Raw genomic sequence first — 26163 nt, 5'->3', positions numbered from 1 at the left:
CAAAGCCTTTGATGCCCACCTATGGCTAAGATCAGTGAGTGAGTCTCAGATAGATCCCCAAGCCATTTTTGGGTCAGGTTTACAGGTGCTTTGGGCCACCCAGTGACCACCTTCAAGGAAACCAGCAGTTTGCTTCACGCCCACTCACATGAGGCCCCATGGAGAAATCATGCACCAGGCTGTGTTAGGCCTTCTGAAACTGCCCTTCAACTTGGTTTCTTTGAGCCTTTCAGAATATCCACGGAGGAAGGCCATGACATATTTTAAAAGGCGTTTGCCTGAGAAAGGCACTTTTGTCAGCAAAGCTGGATGACGCGGCATGGAAAGGCTAAGGCCACTGGAAGAAGTTGGCTTCGGCAGTTGTGGGCAGGGCCAGAGCTGCAGAGGCAGGGGTTGAGAGTGTGATTTTGTCCAGGATGTGGTTTCTAAAATAAGCCCATTTCATCCATCATTAATTTTTACTCCCCGAAACGGTGCCATCTCTTGTTTTCTCACGGTACCTTCCCTGAGAGCCCGCTTAAACTCCTCTACACGTCCCTGGACATGGAGCACCTGGAATTCCAGCAACATATTTCAAAAGACCCTCTAGAAAAACCCTGCCCTAGATGTGGTATGGGGAGATGACCAGACTCGGAATACTGTACCAAGAAGATCAACTCACACCGAAAAAAAAATCAGGAAGACTCCATCTATATACCCTTTGTACAATAAGACTTTAAAAGAATTTTTTTGTAGTTTTCTTTCTTGAAAAAGATCAAATGATATGACTGAGAATACTCACAGAGCTACTGCATGCCTGGAGAACTCAATCTAGGGTAAATGTTTTGGTAAACAAACCTCCTTCTAAAGGATATCATTTAACAGTTTTACAAATATGTATTTCCTGTTAATTCAAGGTATTCAGTGGTTGTATTATTTTTAATAAAATATTACTCCTGAACCAAACCAAATCATCTCTCTCTCTCTCTCTCTCTCTCTCTCTCTCTATATATATATATATATATATATATATGAAGTTTAAGGTTCTGTGTTAGGTTTTATCATCTTGGGGTGGAGAGGGAGCCTTCACAAACAAGACATGAAATTCAGAAGCCATGATGGAAAATGTGCATATGTGAATATATAATGATAATTTTTAAAAAGACTTCTGCCTGACAACAACAAAAATGAGGCAAAAAAATCAAATTAAAAAGTAAAAAGTAGACTGAGCAAAGATATTGTATTATGTACGACGTATTAGGTCAGTAGCCATACTGTTCAAAGACCTGGTACAAACTTAAGAAAAGACCAAAAAAACACAGGAAAAAAAGATGGGAGGTAGGTACAGGGACTTCAAAGAGAAAATACAAATGGCAAAAGAATACATGAGAAGATATTCAATCTACCAAAGAAATAAAAATCTAAAATATAACATCTTTTTTCATACTGATAAACAAAGGCTTAAGTGAGGGCGGGGGGAGGGGACTAGAACTTTTATATACTGTTGGTAGGCATGTAAATGGATGCAGAATTTTTGGAGGAGGCATTTTTGCATTGCCTCCTAAACTTTAACATATGCGTACCTAGTAACCTAATAGATCCAGTCTAGAAACTTATTCTACGTTAATGCTTGCATATGTATACCATTATATATACAAGGAGGAAGATCAGTTAAATTTTGGTACCTCTATTCAGCAACACCATGTACCCCTTAAAAAGAGAGGAGTTGCTATGAATAGTAACCTGAAAACTGCCTGTGATATACTGTTAAGTGAGAGAATCAGGGTGTAGAATAAGATACACATATGTAATAATTCCATTTATGTAACAAAACATTTGAAGCTAGGCAAATAGGCAAGTAGGTGATAGAGTAATCATACATGAGTTCAGTAAAATAGGATGATACATACCAACAGATGATAGTGGTGGGGTTACCAGCTTTCACATCCTATTCCATGGCATAAAACTCTCCCTAAAATAACCTGCTCTTGGTCCTTTGATCATCACATAGCATCACAGATCATGGAGCAAGCTCTTCAAAGTCATGATCTGGGACATCCACCTCCATATTCCCCAGATGTAGTTCAGTGGCAGACCTCACAGGAAGTTCAACAGCTGTTTGTTGAAGACTATAGGGCTTCACCCTTCCCTACTCCACGCAACTACAGAGGTTAATGTGGCTTTATCAGGATTCAGGGTCAGCTTGAGTCTACCCTCAGAGCCAACCTGCAAAATAGTTTGGTGAAAATAAAAGCGTAAGGACACAGGAACTACCGCCCAAGCCTGGTCCGGCTGGCTTCTCCTCACCGTTGCTGCAGCCAGGGGCCACCGGCCTGTCCCAGTTGGAAGGCTTTTAAGTCAGTTCACAAGGAAAGACCCAGTGGGATAAAGGACTATCTGGTAAGGTGGATGGAGGCCAAATAGGGAGCAATAGAGGAGACAGAGAAGCAAGAGAGAGGAAGCAGAGGGTAGAGAGGCAAAGAGAGTCAGGTGACACCACGAGGAATTTACAGACAGCAATCAAGAAAAGAAGCACAAGATTATATGTTTACATATAGAACAATTCTCAAAAAGGTCACATGACCTGGCCCTGTCTTTTTTAAAATAAATTTATTTATTTATTTTTGGCTGTGTTGGGTCTTCGTTTCTGTGCGAGGGCTTTCTCTAGTTGTGATGAGCGGGGGCTACCCTTCATCGCAGTGCACGGGCCTCTCACTGTCGCAGCCTCTCTTGTTGCGGAGCACAGGCTCCATACGCGCAGGCTCAGTAGTTGTGGCTCACGGGCTTCGTTGCTCCGTGACATGTGGGATCTTCCCGGACCAGGGCTTGAACCCGTGTCCCCTGCATTGGCAGGCAGATTCTCAACCACTGTGCCACCAGGGATGCCCTGGCCCTGTCTTTTAACTGCTCCCACTCTAGTCTTCAAGCTCTCTTTGAAGATGACCACAAATAGAAGAATCTTTCCTAAGTGAGAGAGTCAAACATTAATAAATTCCTTGAAATAAATCTCCAAACTGGATTGTCAAGCTTTGGCTTGCAAGAGTGCACCAGTTTGCAAGCCGGCCCTTGACATGGGTGTCTGACATCCCAATGACTTGTCTTACTCTTTGGTCTGGTGTCATATTATCGAAAGCTAATATTTGTCAGTGTCTTACTAAATGCCATGATTCTAAGCTCTACGTGTGTATTGACTCTTCCTCTTCACAACAGTCCTATGAGGTACATATAAAGTAGAAAACACACTTTGTAGTTGAAGTGTCTGTGTGGTTAAGTAATTTGCCCAAGGTCCCTCAGGCAGTAAATGTGGGACCCTTAGACAGTGCTTCTTAAATTTTAACATGAATCTGAATCACCTGGGCATCTTATTAAAATGCAGATTCTGACTCAGGAGGTCCGAGGTGGGGCCTGAAATTCTGCATTTCTAATGAGCTCCAGGGAATGCCAATGTTGCTGGTCCCACAGACCACACTTTGAGTAGCAAGACTCTAGAACTCAGGTCATGATGGTTACACTTTCAGAGCCAAGCTGCAATACCAACTGTGAGCTCCAAGGATGTAGATTAACCGCTCTGTTTAAAAGAAGAGATTGGGGGGACTTCCCTGGTGGCGCAGTGGTTGAGAGCCCACCTGCCGATGCAGGGGACACGGGTTCGTGCCCCGGTCCGGGAAGATCCCACATGCCGCAGAGCGGCTGGGCCCGTGAGCCATGGCTGCTGGGCCTGCGCGTCCGGAGCCTGTGCTCCGCAACGGGAGAGGCCACAACAGTGAGAGGCCCGTGTACCGCAAAAAAAAAAAAAAAAAAAAAAAAAAGAGATTGGGGAGGATGATCTCTGGATACTGGCAAACTCTACAGTTTAAAACCATTGCAAAATCCTCGCAGAAAAAAAGTTACCACTGCATTCCTGGGCCACACTCAGTGCCCAGACCCCAAGTCATATACTCTACTGTAGAGAAAGAACAGGACACGTAATGGACAAGTCTTTCCATAGAAAGTGACATCAGAATACATCACTCCAAAAATATGCCCCTTTGGCATATGGATTATTTTGAGCTAAAGGCAACTGAGAGCCAGCAGATGTAGGAAAAGCCCTTTACCTCTGCAGCTGCCTAAAAATAAGGGATAAATTTCCCCTTTAGAAAAGGAAATTCACATTCATAATGTAAATTTCCATTTGTAAAGACGTCTCTGTACAGGGAGGAGAGCTACTCAGGAGACACCTCTTATGTGCATAACAAGAAGATCCTTTTTTACCCCGCATTTCCTCCTCTCCTCTCTCTCTACCTTGCCCCCCAACCCAGAAGCCCCAAACCCCCTTTCCTTTGTTTAGTTTAACGTGGTATATAAACCCCAATCATCTGACCCTTGAACCCCATTTTCTCTATCAAACTCCATGCAACATACGTAATTAAAATTGTTTTTCTCTAATCTGTCTTATTTCAGTTTGATTCCCAGGCCCTAGACATTGAAACTAGGAGGATAGAGGGAAAAATGTTTTTTCTTCCACTACACATCTAAGCTGAGACATGAAGGGTACCTAGGAGTTCGCCTGGTGAAAGCCGATGAGGAATAGAGGCTGGCAGAAGAAAGAGCACGAGAGAAGACCTGAAGTCAGCCAGGTATTAAAAGGTAATAAAAGTAATAGTGATTGACCTTCAGGTTGAAAAGGAAAGTGTGTGAGAGGTAGAAATGTGAATCGGGCCAGCTCACAGTGTGTCTCAAAGGCCTGGTTTCTTTTTTTATTATTTATTTATTTATTTATGTATTTATTTTTGGCTGTGTTGTGTCTTTGTTGCTGCACGCGGGCTTTCTCTAGTTGCAGTGAGCGGGATCTACTCTTCGTTGCAGTGCATGGGCTTCTCATCATGGTGACTTTTCTTGTTGCAGAGCACAGGCTCTAGGTGTGCAGGCTTCAGTAGTTGTGGCACGAGGGCTCAGTAGTTGTGGCTCTTGGGCTCTAGAGTGCAGGCTCAGTAGTTGTGGGGCACAGACTTAGCTGCTCCACAGCATGCGGGATCTTCCCAGACCAGGACTCAAAACCGTGTCCCCTGCACTGGCAGACAGATTCCTAACCACTGTGCCACCAGGGAAGTCCCAAAGGCCCAGTTTCTTAACATGACCTGTGGGCTAAGGTGATGCAAAGCCTTTGAGGAGTTTTTTTTTTTTTTTTTTTTTTATTTATTTTTTTGCGGTACGTGGGCCTCTTACTGCTGCGGTCTCTCCCGTTGCGGAGCACAGGCTCCGGACGCGCAGGCTCAGCGGCCATGGCTCACGGGCCCAGCTGCTCCGCGGCATGTGGGATCTTCCCAGACCGGGGCATGAACCCGTGTCCCCTGCATCGGCAGGCGGACTCTCAACCACTGCGCCACCAGGGAAGCCCCTAGCCTTTGAGGAGTTTTAAGCAGGAAATGGATAAATGGATTGGAATTTTAGTTTAAGGAGCTACAGTGTGTAGAATAGAATGTGGGGAGTGGTTGGGAGGGGCCCAAGGTCGGAGACATGTGTCCACTAGGAGGCTGTTACAGTTATCACTGTGAAAAATGACAGCAACCCCGAACTGGGGTAGCAGCAGGGGGGTTGCAGGGAAGGAGACACATTCTAGAGACATTTAGAAAGAAGACAACGGAGTGAAAAAAGTGAAGGATGAAAAGGATGCGAGTGAGAAAAAGACAGTGCTAAAAGATGTTTTTTTAAAAAATAAAAGGTAAAATCATGACTCATAGGATATAAAATGAACACATGCTAAAGATTTTATTCCACTCATAAAGAAGGAAGCAGGCAGATGTTATAACTGGTTCAAGGGAGAAATTGAAAAACAGACACATCTATGGAGGAGGAATATTGAAATGAATGTACACACGGAGGCAGAGCTAGCTTCCTCCGCAGTGGGGGAGGGGATTCTGAACCTCCACGAGATAGGACACCATGGGCCCATCTAGAGCTAAGAATTATTTTACATTCTGGTGGTTATGCACCATTTACGGAGTTGTACAATAGTCCCTGAGGAATCAGAATACTCAGAGGAGTGTCCCCTTGACAATGCAAAGTTTTCTACAGAAGCACAAATTTGTCCTTGAAGCAGGGTGACTCTGGGATGTCTGACTTGGACACCTAGGGAGACAGTTATGACATTCACTGAGCAGGGAATATGGGCAGAGAGGACGTGCTGAGGGGCTGGGCTGGGGGAGGAGAGAGGTGGTACATTGACTTGGTCACATTTCTTTTTTTTTTCTTTTTTTGGCCACGCTGCAGGCCATGAGGGATCTTAGTTCCTCCAGCAGGGATCGAACCCGTACTCCCTGCAGTGGAAGCGAGGAGTCCGAACCACTTGACCGCCAGGGAAGTCCCCAGTCACATTTCAATAGCTGACGCTTGCCTCTGGTGGAGATGTGGCTGGGCAAATACTTCAAGATATGAAGGGGAACCTCCAGTCTCACAACAGGGCACGCTGTTCAAAGGAAGAGGGGTACTTCAACTAGAAAAGCATGAAAAGCCAAATGTCTAAGGCCAGTGGCCCTGCCTTGGGCAGGGTGGTCCAGTTGTGTTTTGGTTTCAAGGATAAAGTATCTCTCCCGGGCTCAGTGGCTCCAGTTTTGGGGGAGGCATTGTTTGAAGAGCCTCCCTTGCTTTAACCACGTGCAACATTGATTGAACACCATTTTACAGAAGGTTCTGTATATCACGCTATGATGTATTCCAAATAGATCTTGCCTGGAAGGAACTTCCAGGGTGGCTGTTTAACATTTGGATTTTTCATTAGAAAAAATGTCACTCATGTGACCACTTTCCCATCCCAACAACAATGCTCTTTCTTAAGACTCCTAAAAACAGGGACTGCTTTCCAAACCAAAAAGTGGAAAATGGGCAAAGGATTGTCTTCAATTTGTCAGTTTATAGGAAAGGACATATAAAAATTATTTAAAAGTTGAGTTGGTTTTATGGCTTCTGTGTACTGAAAGCAATAAATTCAACTGACGCTTGGGTCTGCCCGGGACATTTTGGATCACACGGTTAGGAGACGCAGGATGTAGTTTTAATAGTATGTACTGGATTTTTTGTTTTTTACTAAGTAAAGCAATATGGTGTACTAGTACCAATGAAAACTAACTAGAAAATAGGAAGATAAGAGTAGAAATTGTGCAGATTCTAGAAGGAATTCTGCTGTTTCCCAGCCTCTGTAGTGCTCTATTTCTCCCAGCAACTGACAGGTGACACTTACCTACAGGCCCTGTCCCACCTTCAGTCTAAGAAGCTCTTAAATAGAGGTGTTTGGGTCCTTCTAAGTGGCCTTGACAGGTTTTGCGCTGTGGCCACATAGACCTGAGTTTCAGAGAGACTGGAGTTCAAGGTCTATAAACAAGACTTACCTTGCTCTGGCCGTCGCCCTTCTCTGAGCCCTATGATTAGGGTCTTGCTCCGTGTAGATGCCCTTCTCTGTCAGCTGCCAATTTTGCTGGACTTTGAGTACCACCTCCACTGGATTCCCTGCTGTCATGATCTGCCTTCCTGTTGGAACGTCCTGATCTCTGGAGTCAGGCCCTCCTACTCCTCCCATGCTGAGTGCTCAGGACTCTGGACCACGCTCTTTGTATCCTCCAGATACTCTGCCCTGGACTGCACACAAACCTCACCCCGACACCAGCTGTGGGGCTACCACCAAGCAGCAAAGCTGCCACGGTGGCCGGATCCCAAGCCTGGCCCCAACCAGACTGCACCTCTGTCCACGCATCACTGGGCCATGTCTGTCTTCACTAGGAAAATCCAGTTAACGTTGGACTGCAGCACTGTCTAAATTTATATCAAAACTGAAATCTGTCCTTGTTTTATAAATTCATATATTATGGAAACATCAAGGGACATCCAGAGCCTTTGGTTCAAGTTTGCTTATTCCCTTCTGAAAAACGGAAATTTTAATCTCCAAATATTGTCTTATACTGCCCGCGACCCTCTCCCGCTTCCACTCTGGAAATCCTTGCTCTCCTCTGCATATTTGCAAAAGCAAAGACATTGCTGAGTTTTACTTCCCACAGTCTGTGTTATATGGAAGATGTATTGTTTAGTTTTTTAAATATAATTTTAGATACATTCATCCTTCTTCTCCCCAACGTTCAAAATCACTATACCCCATGCATGGATGTGTATGTGTGCTTGTTGAAATAAATTACATTGGTGGTGTAATTAATCTCCCCTTGATCTTCGATTCTTTGATACTACCAGGAAACACGTATGAGGGCCTACAATGTGCCAGGACTGTGCTAAGGGCTTTATATGCACCCTCGTTCAATCCCCCTAACAGTTCTATGATTAGCCCTAATTGTTGCATGAAAAATCTGAAGCTTGGGGAGACAAAGTAATTCTCCAAGTTTCACAATTAGAGTGGAGCAGAACAAGATTTGAATCCAAGTCAGATGACCCTGGATGTTCTAAATCTCAGCATTATCTTTGCATCCCAGCCCCTGGTACGATGCAGGGCACAAAGAGGGCCTTCAATACACGTTTACTGAGTGAATGAATGCTTAACCCCTCCTTACTTAGATTCAGCGTACACCAATTAATGTAGATCGTGTATCTACTTTGTACCAGCCACTGTGCTTTGACGTGAAGAAGCAGTTAATGGTTTATCTAAGATAATATCCATAAACTAGAAATTAGAAAACAATCAGCAATATGGCAGAACGAAGTCTAGAACAGACATTTTTTTTTTTTTTATAAAACTGTATCACTCACTCTTTTATCAGCCATGATGCCTCAGTTCTCTTTTTCGGCTTGGAGAAGGAATGAGTAAGACAAAGTGGGGAAAAAAGGATTTCTTTTTTAATGTAACTGAGGAAAACTAAAAAGAAAAATAAAATCAAAGAGGATGTGTGGTAATATATAGGATGTTAGACCCAGAAGAGGTTAAATTCAGTTGAGGTGCCAAGGAGGAAGTTGCTGTTTCCTCCTCAGGTGGTTTAAAATGTCGCTCCACTTGCCAAAGCTCATGGTGATCACAGATCATGGCGGAGAATGGCCACCACAGAAAACTTCAGCCTAGAGGACTCAGGTTACCCGGAGCCTCCCTCAGCCACTGAGGCAATGGCCAAGAGCTAGGGTTTTATAAAAAAAAGAATGAGATAATGCCATTTGCAGCACCATGGATGCCACTAGAGATTATCATGCTAAGTGAAGTCAGTCAGAAAAAGAAAAATACTGTACGATATCACTTATATGTGGAATCTAAAATATGACACAAATGAACCTATCTAGGAAACAGAAACAAAATCAGGGTCATAGAGAATAGACTGGTGGTTGCCAAGGGGGAGGGAGGTGGGAGAGGGTAAGAGTGGGAATTTGGGATTAGCAGATGCAAACTGGTATATATAGAATGGATAAACACAAGGTTCTACTGTATAGCACAGAGAACTGTAGTCAATATCCTGTGAGAAACCATAATGGAAAAGAATATGAAAAAGAATGCATATATATGTATAAGTGAGTCACTTTGCCGTACAGCAGTAATTAACACAACATTGTAATTCAACTCTACTTCAATAAAAAGTAAATTAAAGAAACAAACAGAAAAAAAAGAGCTCTAGGGCTTTGAAACCAGCTCCGCTCGGGTTCAGATTCTGTCCTCGCCACTCACCAACCCCCTGACTCTGGATGAAGCACAATGATGCCCCCATAAGCAGAGTATCCTGGTATTTGATACATAGCACCTATTATATTTGTTATTAATTATGATTATTTACTAATAAAAATACAATGAAATCTTAAAAGCATTTTGAAGAGAAACAAAGCCTCCTGTGAAAGTCAATTGACAAACACCCATTGTTCAAAGTGTACTTGACATTCTTTACCCAAGTGGAGAGAAAAGAATCACTCCTGAGAGGCCAAAAACCGAGAAATGTATACTCCTCCCCAGATGTCCTGGGGCAAGCCAATATGGTGCCACCAACCAAACAGATAAAGATATCTCCAGACCTGGAGGAGAAACAAATTCCAAGCCAGTACGCTTTCCTTGTTGATAACTAATAAAGAGTTCAAGCCAATTCTTTCATGAAGAGGAATTGATATTTATAACCGAACTCATTTTGTATTTCTAGTAGTTCATCATATAAAACCTGTAAAGAATCAACGTTACAGAGTGTGGCTTCGGTCACTTCCAAATTATTTTATTGTTTATATAATATCTTGAATTAAAAAAAAAAACCCTCCAGGGCTTCCCTGGTGGCGCAGTGGTTGAGAGTCCGCCTGCCGATGCAGGGGACACGGGTTCGTGCCCCGGTCCAGGAAGATACCACATGCCGCGGAGCAGCTGGGCCCGTGAGCCATGGCCGCTGAGCCTGCGCATCCGGAGCCTGTGCTCTGCAACGGCAAAGGCCACAACAGTGAGAGGCCTGCGTACCGCAAAAAAAAAAAAAAAAAAAAAAAAACCCTCCAGATAATTATTCTGCCAGAGAAATCTGTGGAGTTGATCTGCCTCTCCCAATGTTCTAGAGCAGAACAGAAGAACTAGCTCAGCTCACTTCTGCCTGGGAATGAGTCAAGTTACACAGTCAGAGGAGAAAGGTCACCTAAAGTGAAATTAACTGAGCAATCAGGGCATAAATCGGAGGGAAAAGAGTCATTTTTCTACTTCCCTCTCCCCAATTCCCGTTCAATCGATCAATAGGTCCTGTCAATTCTCCCATCAAGACAGAACTTGAATCTCTCGCCCTCCTCCCTCTGTCACTCCATTTTTGTGGCAAACACCTTTTCCTCAAATCGATTCTCATTCAATAGCTAGAATGATCCTTTTCAACCTGACCTCATCTCACTGCACTGCCCTGCTTTAACTCTTCAATTAGCGGTACTCCCGAGTCCTTGCACGGCTGTGTAACTCCTACTTACTCTTATCAGTCACCCTGGACTTTCTCAGGTTCTCAAATGACATAGAGAGAGTCGCTAAATACATGTTGAACATTTGAATAAATTAATGTGCATGGTTGACTTGAAAAGGAGAAAAGAAGAGGCTGGGATGAGCAGTTCTGAGCCTTAACCACCAAGATAATGATTTTCCTGGCAGAGGAGACAATATTTAACAAGTTGTTAACTGGTGCAGGAAAACCCAAAACCAAGAATTTTTATTTAAAATAGAAATTCTGCAGACTCTAACTGTTTGGTATACTACTCACAACATAGACTTTAAAGGAGAAATGCCATCACAATTCATGGGTGAAAAATCCCTTTTGTGCACATTCCTCATGTTTGTAAACTCAAAAGAGCAGGCGATTTGATGACAGGGACAAAGACATTGCTACTGAGAAGTAGCTGCACGGTGTTGATTTGTGTGTTTTCTGGGCTTTGTCAGGAACAATAGGCTATTTTTGCTTGAACTTGTGTGGCTCGCCTAGCACCCTAGATCTCACTTTCGTTAAAGGTTGGCTTTGTTGCTCATTTGCTTTTCACCTCTTTAATTGATAGACTTGGACATCAGCAGAGGTAACTTCAGGCCATGTTTAGGATGCAGGACTCAGGCCCATTAAAGGTGATAAACAAAGATTCCCTTCCAAGAAGAAACTTAGCAAAGGGAGATTCTCTTCCAACATCCTGGCCCAATCGTTCTATATTCCAGAAGCTATTAATTTTCTCTGCTCCCACCACAGGAAAATGTTTGGTCTCAGGGGAAGTAAGCCAATTAAACAGTTGCTTAAGGGGGAGACTAAAATAAGTTAGGGAAGTTGAATGGAGCCACTAACTGTTCCTCCTGAAATCTAATGAGGACGACACTCAGATGGCAATTCAGCAGATTGAAACCATCAGTGTTAGTCATGGAATGCAGCGACCACAGCCGAATACAATTTAGCTGTCCGGCAAGGGAGGGGGCTGCCCTTTGATGATGCTTTGGGGGACAGAAGGGAGAAAGTATCTTTACCTGCAGAGGGCGTGTTAGGTAGACTATGAGCACTTGGGCTGTTGGAATCCAATAATCCAAATCCATCGTCTGCTGTCTCCTTCACATAATGGGATGTCACGAGGCAGGAGTCTTTTTTAAAAATTTTATTTATTTATTTATTTATTTTTGGCTGCGTTGGGTCTTCATTGCTGCATGCAAGCTTTCTTTAGTTGCAGCGAGCAGGGGCTACTCTTCATTGCGGTGCACAGGCTTCTCATTGTGGTGGCTTCTCTGGTTTTGGAGCACAGGCTCTAGGCATGTGGGCTTCAGTAGTTGTGGCTCGCGGGCTCTAGAGTGCAGGCTCAGTAGTTGTGGCGCACAGGCTTAGTTGCTCCATGGCATGTGGGATCTTCCCGGACCAGGGCTCGAATCCATGTCCCCTGCATTGGCAAGCAGATCCTTATCCACGAGGCAGGAGTCTTTTACCCACTTTTGCTTGCTGGAACATTCTTAACCTGCTGTACTCCCATTACCTTTACCCATTCCCTGAAAGTCAAGCCCTGCCCAGGCTCTGCAGGGGTTAGGATCAAAGTGGTAGGATATGTTCAGAATTCAATGCAATAAAAAGCAGCACAACTTTCTAAAATGTTCCAGTGAAATGGAAAAGAAAATTAAAAACTTAAGCCTCTTAGAATGTTAATGGTGCCAGTGTGCTTTGTGATTTGGACTCCTGCCCATTAAAAAAAGAAAAAAGAAAGAAAAAAGAAAACCAGGGCTTCCCTGGTGGCGCAGTGGTTGAGAGTCCGTCTGCTGATGCAGGGGACGCGGGTTCGTGCCCCAGTCCGGGAAGATCCCACATGCCGTGGAGCGGCTGGGCCCGTGAGCCATGGCCGCTGGACCTGCGCGTCCGGAGCCTGTGCTCCACAACGGGAGGGGCCACAACAGTGAGAGGCCCGCGTACCGCAAAAAAAAAAGAAAACCAGAAAGCTGAGTGCTTACGAGCTGAAGTATAAAGAACACTAAGAGTGCTATAAACACAGTCATGACTTTGGGCCTCCCTGCCCTCACTGGGTTTAATGTCACCCACCGTAATTTTCCCACAAGGTTGCTCTGAGTACAAATCATGCTGATGACCCCAAAGTCTGTTGAAAGGTAAGAAGTACTTCTGTAAACTCCTGATATCATTCGTTTAACCAATCAGCTCTCTATCTGAAATGGATGGAGAGGAAAGAGTCGTTTTTGTCAGAGTATATTTCAGGATGCTTCCACCCACCTCCCCGCAAAAGGTACACATTAATTTCTCTCTTATGGGTGAGAAGGAAAACTCCTATGACTGGGTCGCTTCCCACAGAGGGCGACCACGTGTCTCGCCAGCCTTGATTCAGCAGTGCTTTCTTGCATAACTGATCTTGGAGACACCTGCGGTATCATACTTTCATCTTAATCGAGCAGGTGCCCTCTCCCTCCAGGGTGCCCCCAGGAATCTTTAAAGGCAGAACCCAAGTGTCTTCACTTTTATGTAGCCCAGTCAGAATGAAATGCTGCCTCTATCACAGCCCCGAATCCTGGGGTTGAACCCCTACTTAGCACATCATTTGTCCTGCCTTGTGCATTTGTGTCCTGCTAGGCTGGGGGACCCACGCCACCTAACAAGATGCCTTCTTTGACTTTGTTTCCCTCCAATTGACCAGTCCGGTGCCTAGTACCTGGCACGAACTTGGTCACATTTCCCCTTGATTAAACTTTAATCGTCTCTCTCTCTCTTTTCTTACATACCCTTTTTCAGTTCTAGTCATAACAGCTAAAAACAATATTTTGCAGCTTCACAACCAGAAAACTGGAAATTTGCCACTGAGGTGAGCAGAAATTTCCACAAGGTTATTTTTCTTCCTCGACATTCAGAAAGCAACATTTCCTGACAAATACTATTCTCCTCTGTGATGGAAGAATTGGATAGCAGGAGCAGAACTGTGTGGGGGCCAAACATTTGGTGGTATGACTTCACACAAGTCAAAAGGAATTTTTTTGCCTCTCTAACCCAGGTGGTTTTCAACTGCTCACGAGTTAAATGCTTGTGCAACCAAAAAAAGGTAGTCATTTTGTTGCTTAGCTTTTCCACATTCATTCAAGAATTACATCATTTCAAAAATTCTCATTGACTTAAAAGTAATAAGTTGTTGATTAAAATCTTAGTTAAAAATGAACTTGTAGACTATGTAATATAATTTGTTTATTGTTGTTTATGAATAGAAGAGGTTTGGAAATACAGATACCCAGATAGATACCTATCAGTTAGGTGGGAGGGCAGTATGATTATGGAGAAATCTTACTTTCTGATTTACTTGCATATTTTTTCTGCTTAATAACATTAAAGAATAAAATAGTCAAGGACTTACTATGTGCTTACTATGTGCTACATACCGTTTTAAGTGTTTTGCAGGTATTGATTCTATGTTAGGTTTTATTGTTATCCCCATTTTATAAATGAGGAAACTGAGGGACAAAGACGGTGGGAACTTGCCCAAGGTCACGCAGTAGTAAATGCAGAGCTGTAGCCTGACCCAGGAGTCTAATTCCAGAATCCAAACTCTTTAACCACTATGCTATATTGCTGTACTGATCATTAAAGACTATGAAGATTTACTGAGTTTTAATAATTTAAATATTTTGGCTAAGCCATGTGACTTTGATTGAGTCATTTAACTCCTTGGAATAATGTAGTATAGAATTCAACCTTGCCCCCAAAGAGGTCTGGACTTTGGCCTTGGCTTCTAGGAGGTAATCCCTATAGGAGTGTTTTTGTTTAAGTGAGGACTGGTCATCCCAGAAAGGCCAATGATGTGATTTAGGGTGGGAGATTTGGGTCAGGCCCAGAGGGGGCTGAAGACTGAAAACTGAGGTCCACCACCTGGGTTATCAATCAATCATACCTATGTAATGGAGCCCCAACAAAAACTCTGAGCCCCAAGACTTGGGTGAGCTTCCCTGGTTGGCAATACTCCACGTGTATCATCACCCATTGATACCAGGAGACTGATGTGTCCTGACTCCATGGAAAGAGAACAACAGACACTTTGCCTGTGAAACACTCCTAGGCTCTGCCCTGAGTGTCTCTTCCATTAAATCTTATATCTTATCTGTATCCTTTCTCTGTAATAAGCCATAACCATGAGTATAATAGCTTTCAGTGAGTTCTGTGAGTCTCTCTAGCAAATTATCAAACCTGAGGGTGGTTTGGGAACCCCCTGAATTTGCAGCTGGAGTCAGAAGTACAGGGTGGTCTTGTATGGTGACTGACCCCTGTAATCTTGTAGTTGGCCCTAAATCCTCAAGTTCTTCAGTTTCCTCCTCAATAAAATGGTGATATTGAAAGAAGTGATCTTTAAAGTTTCCCATAGAGCCCAATAGTGTTACTCTGTCATTTGCTGTTTAGCACGGCTCCCCTGGAGGCTGGAAGACTTAACCCAAAGGAGCACATAGTGAGGAGATGGAGAATCAGGTGAGACTTTGGGACTGAAGTTTCTCCTGCATAAATCACACTATGCATGTCACTTACGGATAAATGGAACTCACCCGGGGTGATGGCAATGGCGGGAGGGGGTTTTGGGGTGGGCAGATCCTCTTAGTTCCGAGTCAGTTTCTGTATCTAAATAAATGCACCGGTGGGTGCTGTTCTACTGTGAGCTGTTTGGATCAATGGAGCCCATGTACCCAGAACCTATTTCTGCTCCAGTTACAGAAGTCAGAGACTCAGTGCTCTCAGGCTTCCAATATTCTCAAAGGTAAAACTTCAATCTGGAATATTACTTGGAGGCCTCACCGTGTCCTTTGATTTTGCCTGCATTCAATTGTTCCCAACCTTTACTCCAGGAAAGAGTCTCTCGGCTTAGATGCTTCACTTACCTTTTCATAAAATCTCCAGAATGCTTTTAGGCACAAGAGGAAATGCTCTCAGTAGAGTTGTAAAGCCCTTTGTTTTCCCAGGTCCCAGTTTGCCAGAACTCCAGAACTGTAAGATAAACTAGTGTTGTTTAAGCCACTAAGTTTCTGTAATTTTTTACAGTAGCAAGAAGAAACTAACACAGAGCTATTAAGTGGTTGATCAGGGATTTGAACTCAAGCAGTCTGCTTCCAAAGATCAGTTCTTACCTCAATATCCCCATCCCAAGTCATCAGCCTACTGCTGATAATTTTTAACATCTAGTAGTCACAGGTCCACTTCTCTATGGGTTACAGGGAGACACACAGAAGTGAGGAGTCCTGCAGCCAATATAGGGGCTAAGAGCTCAGCAGTGTAAGACTGGCCAGCGCTCTCAGGCTTGCTGAACCTCAGTTTCCTAACCTGTAGAGTGGGGACCAGGATGGTACAAGCCTCCTGGGGATTTTGAAAGGATTCGATGAAATGGTCCAAGTAAATCACTGAATGCAATGCCCGGCACAGCAAAACACACTAAAAATATATTATTCCTTAAAACTTTATTGAGTGCTTAATATTATCTTCTAGCCTTTTGCTAGGGAGTTTTAACTTCAGAATTTCAGGTTTGCAATGGACCATCCCAAGGTTTCATAAACAGAAAAAAATTATCTCCTCACTTTTATATGATGCTTCTGATTTAGTATCTAGCTACTAGCTATTATTTCAGAATAAATGATGTAGCGGGTTGAATAGTGTCCCTCCAAAATTCACGTCCACCCAAAACCTCAGAATGTAATCTCTTTTGGAAATAGGGTCTTTGCAGATGTAATCAAGGTAGGGATTGAAATGAGATCATACTGGATTTGAGTGGGCCCTAAATTCAATGAAAGTGTCCTTAGAAGAGACAGAAAAGTACACACAGAGACACACAGGGTGAACGCCATGTGCCATGGAAGCAGAGGTTGGAAGGATGCAGCTACAAACCAGGGAACTCCAAGGATTGCTGGCAGCCACCAGAAGCTAGGAAGAGGCAAGGAAGGATTCTCCCCTAGAACTTTGATTTCAGACTTCCAGCTTCCTGAACTGTGAGAGAATAGATCTCAGTCATTTCAAGGCATCAGCTTTGTAGCAATTTGTTACAGAGCCATAGGAAACTGATACACATGGTAATTGTGGGGCCCCCTCCAATCACACCACTGTGGGAGGGACTGCTTCATCTACTGCTCCAGGCTCTCTCCATCTTTCCCCAAAATGAAGAAATATTTCATGTAAGAGAATGGTTCTTTTTCACTTCCACTTTGCAGCATGCAGACTGCAGCAAGTGCAAAAGGAAAGCAAATCAAAGCCAAGAAGGATTGCTCTTCGGGGTAGAAAGTGCCCTGCTCGGCATAAGAGAGGCAGAAGTGTTTCTGTGCTACTAATTAGCTGCATGACCTTGAGGGTGTGACTTAACCCTCTGAGGCGTCCATTTCCTCAAAGTGAACTGGTTGCACAGAATATCTTCAAGGTCCCTAATGTCATAGAACTATTTAGAGATAATGTTCTTGAGACCAAAAGGAAGAAAAGAGAGGAGAAAGTGAAGAACCCTTGGAAGCTTGTGCACATCCTCCCCAAGGAAAAATATCTCATGTAAATGCTTAGACCCATGTGTTACATAGGGCTCCGGTCCTAGTATGATTTTGTGCCTACGATTGCCTACTTTGCAGTACTGATGTAATACTGACAACAGATTATGCTTTTAACTGTGGACCCTCCTGTTAACCTAGTAGATTGAAATTGTTCTTAGGGCTACTCACATCAACATCCGTATCTCAGAAAAAAATACTGTCGACGTGTTTCACTATCTGTCTCCCCTCACCTATATAAAGAGGTAGCTGTTGTTTCAGTAACTCCTTATGCAAATCACAGCCAGAGAGGTTTCCCCTTGGGAGGACGTGACCTCTCCCACTCTTCCTGGGAATCTATTTCACCCAGCAGGTTAGATCTTACCTACTCACCTTGCAAGCACACAATATAAGGTTAGAGGAGATTTAATTGGAGTGAAAAGATAATCTTTCAATCTTTAGATTGCATATCAAGGATCAAAGTCTCCAAAAACTCTCACTGGCTGTCTGCAATTTTGCATAAACTCATTGATAGTAGAGAAGAAACCAAGGTTAGGAAGAGTTCATTTAGGTTCTAGGCCACATTAAAGTTTCTCTCCTGCTTAGTCCAAGACCTTCAGCCTATGTTTACTTCTTGCATTGTCACATCATTACTCTCCCTTTTCCACCACTTCTTTCCATCCACAGAAACCAGTGAGCTGTGGTTTTGTTGTTTATATTCTTTTACAGCTTAACTATTTCTTGTCCATTTACATTTCCTACCTAAAGTATCAGTTGAAGTCACCAGCAAATTACTTTCTTGTAGATCTTTCTAAAATTTCCTACCACAGTTTTCTGTTTAGGGAAAATAATCAATAATGTGTCTGCTTACATGGAAGGAAAGGAAGTGAGGGTATTGATATTGATAAATTGCTTCAGGCAAACCAGTATGGAAACCTGAAGACTCTGGAAAAATCACATGAAGGAAGACCTTTAGAAAAGGGATTCAACACTTATTACTAATTCCTCGGAGTTTTTAACTCACAGGATAAAACTGAAAACAGATTAATGTAAAAGAAAAAAAATAAAAATAAATTATCTAACAAAACCACTTCAGAAGAAAACTATAGAGTGAGTAAAAAGGTGACAACCCCTTCCGAGTGACAGTGAAGATGGGGAGGTGGGAAGTTTGGGGACAGAAAGTGCCAACTATAGAAAGAGAAGAGTGACAGCTATGAACTCACAATCGCTTGTGTATCCTCCTTCAAGTGTTATTGACTAAACAGGGATAACTGTGCGAAGTATGCTCTCTGGGAAAAGCAGGAGCTTCACTGATAGCCAGCTTTCTCTTGCTCCTTGAGATGTCCCTGTTAGGTAGATTTCAGAACCAGCACATTCCCCGTGCAGCCCAGGCCCTACTGAAGCTCAGAGGAAGGCCCAAGTTACACTAAGACTCCTGCAGTTCTCAAGTCTAGAAGCCAAAGTAGGTCATTCAGCAGCCAGCCGTGTACAGTGACTAATTTATCAGTGCTTGGAGGATTAGTTTTGAAGGTATAAATGAATGTCACTCTTTGAGCCCCAGCAACACAGCTCCCCAAATATGAATCTTTGTGCTAATCCAGCACAGGATTCCGTATGGTGTGAGCTCTATTATTTGTCCTGGCCCCAAAGGAGAAAGAAGTGATATATTTAAGGGAGGGTGTTTTCAGAGAAAGCATTAACACAGTGAATTATAGGGAGAACGTAAATGAAAGAATGGTGAAAGTGACCTTGAGTTCTGCAGTTCAAACTAGTTCCCTGTTAGCCAAGAGCCAAGCTGGTTGAGAACATCAAGAGCAGAGGTTACAGATGTTCTGTTTATTAAACAGAAAACATTAACAACTTAGTTGTACATTGAAACTCACTAAGACATGAAAATAAGCACAGGGTAAAGGGGAAAAGTTCAGTGAATTTTCCCTGACCATTTTTTTTAGTACCATCTCAGCCCTGGCATTTTTTTTCAAATATAAGTCAGGAAGAAAATTATAAAAGAATTTTTTCTTTTTTTTTTTTTGCAGAGCTGTTTTTGGTCCTACAAGGTTGCCAGTTTTAATGCAATCCACTCGAGAAACTGCCTATTGAAATACAAAGTTGGAGGGACTTCCCTGGTGGTCCAGTGGTAAAGAATGCACCTTGCAATGCAGGGGATGAGGGTTCGATCCCTGGTCAGGGAACTAAGATTCCACAGGCCGCGGGGCAACTAAGCTCCGCGCACCACAACTACTGAGCTCACAGACCTCAACTAGAGAGCCTGCATGCCGCAAATTACAGAGCCCACGTACTCTGGAACCCGTGCGCCACAACTAGAGAGCCCACGCACCCTGGAGCCTGCACGCCCCAACTAGAGAAGAGAAGACCCGCATGCCACAACAAGAGAGAAGCCCACGTGCCACAACGAAAGATCCCCCATGCCTGCCACAACTAAGACCTGACGCAACCAAAAAGAAATTAAATAAATAAATAAATAATAAATAAATCTTTTTTAAAAAAGATACAAAGTTGTAGGTCATATCTTGGAGTAAGACAGTAGCACATTTCATCCTTTGGGGAATAGCACAGATGGAGACTATTAGCACCCCAAGGGACATTTCCATTTTACAGAAAAGGAAATGGAGAACCAAGAAATTCTAATGACTTGTCCAAGACAGTGATGGAGATGAATCTTGAGCTGTCCATGCACAGACCACGTGCTTAAAGCCATGAGTCGTCGCTCATCAACCTTATAAGTCTTGGGCTAGGGGTAGAGAAAATGGAAGAACACACCTGCAGAGTCAACTCTGAGTACCTGTAAGCATGCTATACTAATTAAATCCCAACTTCTTTACAAAGTCTGTACTGTGTATAGGACTGAAGTGTTATGTATACATGTGACAAAACTCCACACGCCACCTGAAATGGTCCACAGCTGCAGGCTGAAGTTGCTCTACCTTCACCCAGACCTCTAAATCCCACCTATGAAGTTTCTTTCTGCTTTGAGAATGGGCTCAGTGAAGTGCCAGTACCAGGTTCAATGTGGCTGCCCAAGATCTTTGTCCTCTGGGGAGAATCCACTTCCCCTCTCTCCATTGGGTGAAGCATCCACGGAGTGCCTCGGGAAGGGTGGCAGCCTCCAGCCAGGCAGAGTCAAAGGATTAAAACATGAACTCTGTCCATAGGAGTCCACACTCAGCTGTTTTGCCTTTCAGTGACAGATACAAATCAGACTGTCTGGTCAGCTTGGAGTTACGTGTCGGCAGCTGGGGAAGCAAAAGGTTATTTTCCTTAATGGTCATACTTCCACCAAAGGGACCGAAGAGATTCAGAGGCATGGATGACATTTTGTGAAATTCACCATTTGACTTAGAAAAGGTCAGCAGAGAAACGTGAGTTTGAGTCCGCGTTTCCATCTATGTAAAACCCGTGCTGGAGTTGAGCCAATGAAGAAATTCTAAAAAACTAGCCAGGAGCTACCTGGAGAAGGTGAACCACAGAAATTGATGCCAGGGATGCTAATATCTAGAAGAAGGGCAGTCTCCAGGGCAACAAGCATTCACGGTCTGGAGGGGGTTTCAGAGTGTTGTGTGCCTCCCACTGAAGCCCAGCCAGCACTCTGAGAATGCAAACATGTCAGACACTTGGCTGCCATCACATTGCTCCTAGGAAAGTAAGGCAACTAAACCCGGAATAGGACGGGCCTACGAGCTTGTTTCACACAGCTTTCAAACCATTATGCCTTTCTGGTCACAGACGAAAGGGATTTTATTCCTGGCACCTTAAGGAAGGAAATTTGACAGCATCCCATACTGGTACTACTGGTTAATAATCCTCCGTAGCCAGCAGAGAGAGAAAAAAATTAGGAAGGGATCCCCCAACAGACTTAGGCAATTTGCCAGACCTCCAATAGGTAGAAACTAAGAACCAAGGGACTGGATTATACTCCCAGTTTTGCTTCTAAGAAGCAACATGAGTTCAGGCAAGTCCGTAAGCCTCAGTTTTCTCATCTATGAAATGGGACTATTACTTTCCCTACTTACCTGACAGGACTAGTGTGAAGCTCACAAGATACCTTGATATATAAGGATCTTGAAAAGTTCCCTGTAAACATGAGAAAGACTTATCTTAATTAAAGAGAGACAATTTTCCCCTTCCTCTCATTGGTGAGTCTGTGGATTCAGGAGGCTCCTGTTGTCAGCATAGTTACTATTCATCTTTCCAGGACCTGCCAGCTCCCAGAATTTCAGGGATCTAGGCAAATGAAGCAGCTGCTGAACCACGAAAAAGTAGCTGTAGAAAGGGCATCTCCTTAGGATGTTAACACTCAGAAAGCCCTGGGGCAGAAGTTCTCTCTCTAAGCTGGCAAGGAATTGAGCAGGAGGCAAGCATTTGCTGTAACTAAAAAGGTAAAACTCTTACTCTGACCTGAAAACCTTAATATAGCTCAAAAGAGGACCCTGCTGTTTTCCTTATGTAATTGCTGACTCAGCCTCCAGGTTTACACGTTGATTAGATGGGTCAGATGTTGGAAACACATCTGTGGTTCATGCAAAAATCAGGTCAACAATTAGTAGCTAGAGCCGTTCATTAAGGGCTTCACCAAGCCTGCCCTGAGCTGTGTAATGAGACTGAGTGAAACCTGATTCCTACCTGGACTTAATCAGACTCACTCTACCCTCTTACAGGGAGCTAGTTCCCAGCTTTGAGTATTTTTCTTCTGTTTATTTATTCTACTGCTGTCCGCTGTGGTGAGAACCTGAGCTGTAGAGTTGGGAGCTGGGTACTGGAAATGTCCCTTTCCCAAAACACTTCTTTGAGTTGCTTGGTTAGTGAAAGACTAAAAGAAATTTGGAGAGGAGTTCTTTTGAAAACGATGAGGAAACCCTGCTTGGACTGGCTAGAGCGGCCTAGTGGAACACAAATAGAAGACGCGTCAGGGTCTTTGAATCTTACCCAGCTGCAGCCCAAGTTCCTGAAGGGCATGAACAGAAGAGACATGCCAACAGTTGCATGCTATTATTGGCCAAGGTTTTGGCCATAAATCCACAGCTGGCTCCCAGTCTGACGAGCTGCTTGGGACCATGGGTGGGAAAGAAGGCTCTTTCCGCTTAGATAATATGAAGGCCTAAGCACCATTCATCCTTCACGTATCCTTTTCCTGGATACCTCCGTGAGGATTTTTAGGGCAGAAGTGTCCTCCCAAGTAGAGGGAGTCCCAGGCCCAGCATAGAATTAGGAAAAAGAAATGGATAGAGACAGAGATATAACATATTGTGTTGAGTTGTATATATAGAAGGGACATAGAATTACAAAAAATAAGGAAGATACATGTATATATTCGAAAGTTATATATAGATATTCCAAAGAGTCTGATACCCAAAAGATGACATTCCACAATGAAGCAAGAGCCTAAACTTCTGCTCTTTTCCTTTGCTGCTTCACATGGTCTAATCGTATCCTTAGTCAGAGCTTCTCAATGGAGAATTTCAAGGAGGTGGAAGGGTGGTACGGTTCACACTGCTTGAGAAACCCTAAGAGCTTGCCCTGATTTCTAAGACTAGAGGAGCCCTGAGCAGGGAAAGGAAGATGAGAGTGTTTAGTAACCAGAGGAGGAAGACAAAAGTGAACAGCTGTAACAGGCAGTACCAAACGAAAGAGACCTGATGGAAGAGGCAGATGAGAACTTCAGCTGAACAGGAACTAGAGTCCTCAAAGAGATCTAATTAGGCAAGAAAGAGACTTTGTAAAACCCAAAATATACAGTATGAATTTTAATTCAAAAACTAAAAAATTTCACTTAATTTTATACTCAGTCATTTAATAGATAATTTGTAAAAGTGAACGGTCCCAATCAAGAATAACTTCAGAGGCCTAGAAGAAATATGTTGTCACACAGATAAAATACAGAAAGATAGAAATCATAGGACAAAAGAAGATCCAGAAGACCTTGCATGTGAAGAAGAGGAGGTCTAGACTGAAAAGAAGGAACAGAGAGAAGAGAGTTAATAATTAAATAAGTTGTAGAGAAAAAAACTTCCAGTCTGAAGAAAGACTTGAGTCAGCAGATTGAAAGGACTCACTGAGTTCCAGATAATGGAAACATGACACAGCTCCTGGTGAAATTCCTAAATCCCAAGAACAAAGCTAGGGAATGCTCATTTCATTCTCCCAAGGTCATTGTTTTTCAAGGCACAGTGCGTGAACTTGCTACCTCAGAACCAGGAAACTTGTTAAAAATTCAGATTCCAGATCTTCTGAATCACATCCTTTGGTAGGTTTGAGGAACTGCAAACCGTCCACTGTAAGAAGCCCAGAGTGGAGGGTATGGACGTAGCAGGAAGGGTCCTCTTGGGAAATTTCCAAGTATCGAATGATAGGTCACCTTACCCAGCAGAGTCTAAATGCTCTTCCTCAGTGAAGTGTTGCAAATTCTCAGACATGTGTACACACACACAAACACACACACACACACATACACACAGTAAGACAATTGCACTAAACAGTGTCGTTCTATTTGGGGAAACTAGCGGGACTGATATGAATTAATTCACAGCTCTTTTTTCTTTATTTAAAAAAATGTTCCAACCTTGACTTTGAACTTCGGAAAGTAAAAGAAAAACATAAAACTGAATACTCTAACAAAACCACTTTCCTTTTGTTTCTTTCCTGTCTTTTTTGGCTGCAACATGGGGCTTGTGGATCTTAGCTCTCCCACCAGGGATCGAACCCACGCCCCTGCAATGGAAGTGTGGAGTCCTAACCACTGGACCCCCAGGGAATTCCCTCAAACCACTTTCCTTACTGTCACTTAACATCCTTACAGAATATGAAGCCCAGGCAGCTACCAGGCAACTACAGTCTGACTCTCAGACTGGCAATGACACCATTATGTTTCTCTAGGGAGAGGGTTGATGGAGGAAAACTTGAACCCACAGGTAGTCTCACAGCCATCCTCTCTACTTCCAGAGATCATCTGGGTTTAGGAAATAACCACTGCTTTAAAAAAAAAGAGAGAGATAATTTATGTGCAATAAAATGCACCCATTTTAAAATGTACATTTTGATGTATGGATGCCAAGGGGGGCTGGGATGAACTGGGAGATTGGGATTGACATATATACAGTATTGATACTATGTATAAAATAGATAACTAATGAGAACCTACTGTATAGCACAGGGAATTCTACTCGGTGCTCTGTGGTGACCTAAATGGGAAGGAAATCCAAAAAAGAGGGGATATATGTATATATATAGCTGATTCACTTGCTGTATAGTAGAAACTAACACAACATTGTAAAGCAAATATAGTCCAATAAAAATTAATTAAAATAAAGTGTACAATTTGATGAGTGTATTCACCTGTGAAACCATTACTGCAAAGTGAATACAGAACACCTCCATCAACCCCAAAAGTTTCCTTGGCCCCCTTTTTTTTTTTTTTTTTTTTTTGCGGTACGCGGGCCTCTCACTGTTGTGGCCTCTCTCGTTGCGGAGCACAGGCTCCGGACACGCAGGCTCAGCGGCCATGGCTCACGGGCCCACGGACCCTGCCACTCCGCGGCATGTGGGATCTTCCCGGACCGGGGCACGAACCCGCGTCCCCTGCATCGGCAAGCAGACTCTCAACCACTGCGCCACCAGGGAAGCCCATCCTTGGTCCCTATTCAGTCCATCCCTCCCTCCATCCCTAGGCCCAGGCAGTCACTGATCTGTTTTCTATCTCTACAGAGTAGTTTGCATTTTCTTTATATAAATGGAATCATATAACTTATTGGTTTTCTAGGTCTGCAGCAACAAATTCCCACAAACTGGTTGGCTTTAAACAACAGAAACTTCTTCTCTCACAGTTCTGGAGACCAGGAGTCTGAAATCAAGGTGTCACTGAGACCTCAATCCCTCTGAAAGTTCAAGGGGAAAATCTTCCCTTGCCGTGTCCAGCATCTGGAGGCTCCTAGAGTTCCTTGGCTTGTGGGAGCATCACTCCAATTTCTGCCTCCATCTTCACATGGCCTCCTTCCCTGTGCATCTCTGTCTCTCTGTCTTTTCTGTTATAAGGACACACTAAATCCAGGGTGATGTCATCCTGAGATCCTTAACTTAATTACATCTGCAAAGACCCTGTATCCAAATAAGGTCACTGAAGAGAGAAAAACCCAGTTCTCCTCCTGTTTCTCCTTTCTGACACCAGATGTATGGGGACTTTTCCTCACAACAAGCGATCCTCCACAACACCAGCTGGGTGTCCAATTCTGACACTTTCTACCTGGATCCCACAGGTTACGGGTCAGTCCTACAAGACCACGTTCCCCCGCCCACTTCAGATGCCAATCATAGGTCCAGATTACCACCTGTGCTCTGACCAAAGGGCTATAAATCAAAGGCTTCTATGGGGCTTCCCTGGTGGCGCAGTGGATAGGAGTCTGCCTGCCACTGCAGGGGACATGGGTTTGATCCCTGTTCCAGGAAGATCCTACATGCCACGAAGCAGCTAGGCCCATGCACCACAACTACTGAGCCTGCGCTCTAGAGTCCGAGTGCCACAACTACTGAAGCCCGTGTGCCTAGAGCCCATGTTCTGCAACAAGAGAGGAGAAGCCCCTGCTCACCGCAACTAGAGAAAGCCCGCGTGCAGTAACGAAGACCCAACACAGCCAAAAATATATAAACAAGAAAAGAAGACTCCTATGACCCTCTCTTCTGTTTTGATTAAGTTGCTAGAGTGGCTCACAGAACTCAGGAAGACAGTTTACTTACCCTTTGTCAGTTTATTATGAAAGGATATGGTAAAGGATACAGATGAACATTCAGATGGAAGAGAT

At 43.6% G+C, this 26163-nt stretch overlaps 1 long non-coding RNA gene across 2 annotated transcripts; it reads right to left on the bottom strand.

Moving 5' to 3' along the window:
• Nucleotides 1-12235: 12235 nt before the first annotated feature.
• LOC116739065 lies at nucleotides 12236-21713 on the bottom strand. Of its 2 annotated transcripts, XR_004345449.1 has the most exons (5): nucleotides 21385-21713; nucleotides 20374-20607; nucleotides 15737-15842; nucleotides 12921-13042; nucleotides 12236-12273 (listed from the first exon to the last, which is right to left on the bottom strand). It is a non-coding gene; the product is annotated as an uncharacterized LOC116739065 (long non-coding RNA). The 2 variants fall into 2 exon arrangements; XR_004345448.1 differs by lacking the exon at nucleotides 20374-20607.
• Between the last annotated feature and the right edge of the window lie 4450 nt (nucleotides 21714-26163).

Source organism: Phocoena sinus, chromosome 14 (assembly GCF_008692025.1).
Source record: "Phocoena sinus isolate mPhoSin1 chromosome 14, mPhoSin1.pri, whole genome shotgun sequence".
Classification (NCBI taxonomy): domain Eukaryota; kingdom Metazoa; phylum Chordata; class Mammalia; order Artiodactyla; family Phocoenidae; genus Phocoena; species Phocoena sinus.
The sequence above is the reverse complement of the archived record's forward strand: the minus strand, read 5'-3'. Positions and strand labels throughout refer to the sequence as shown.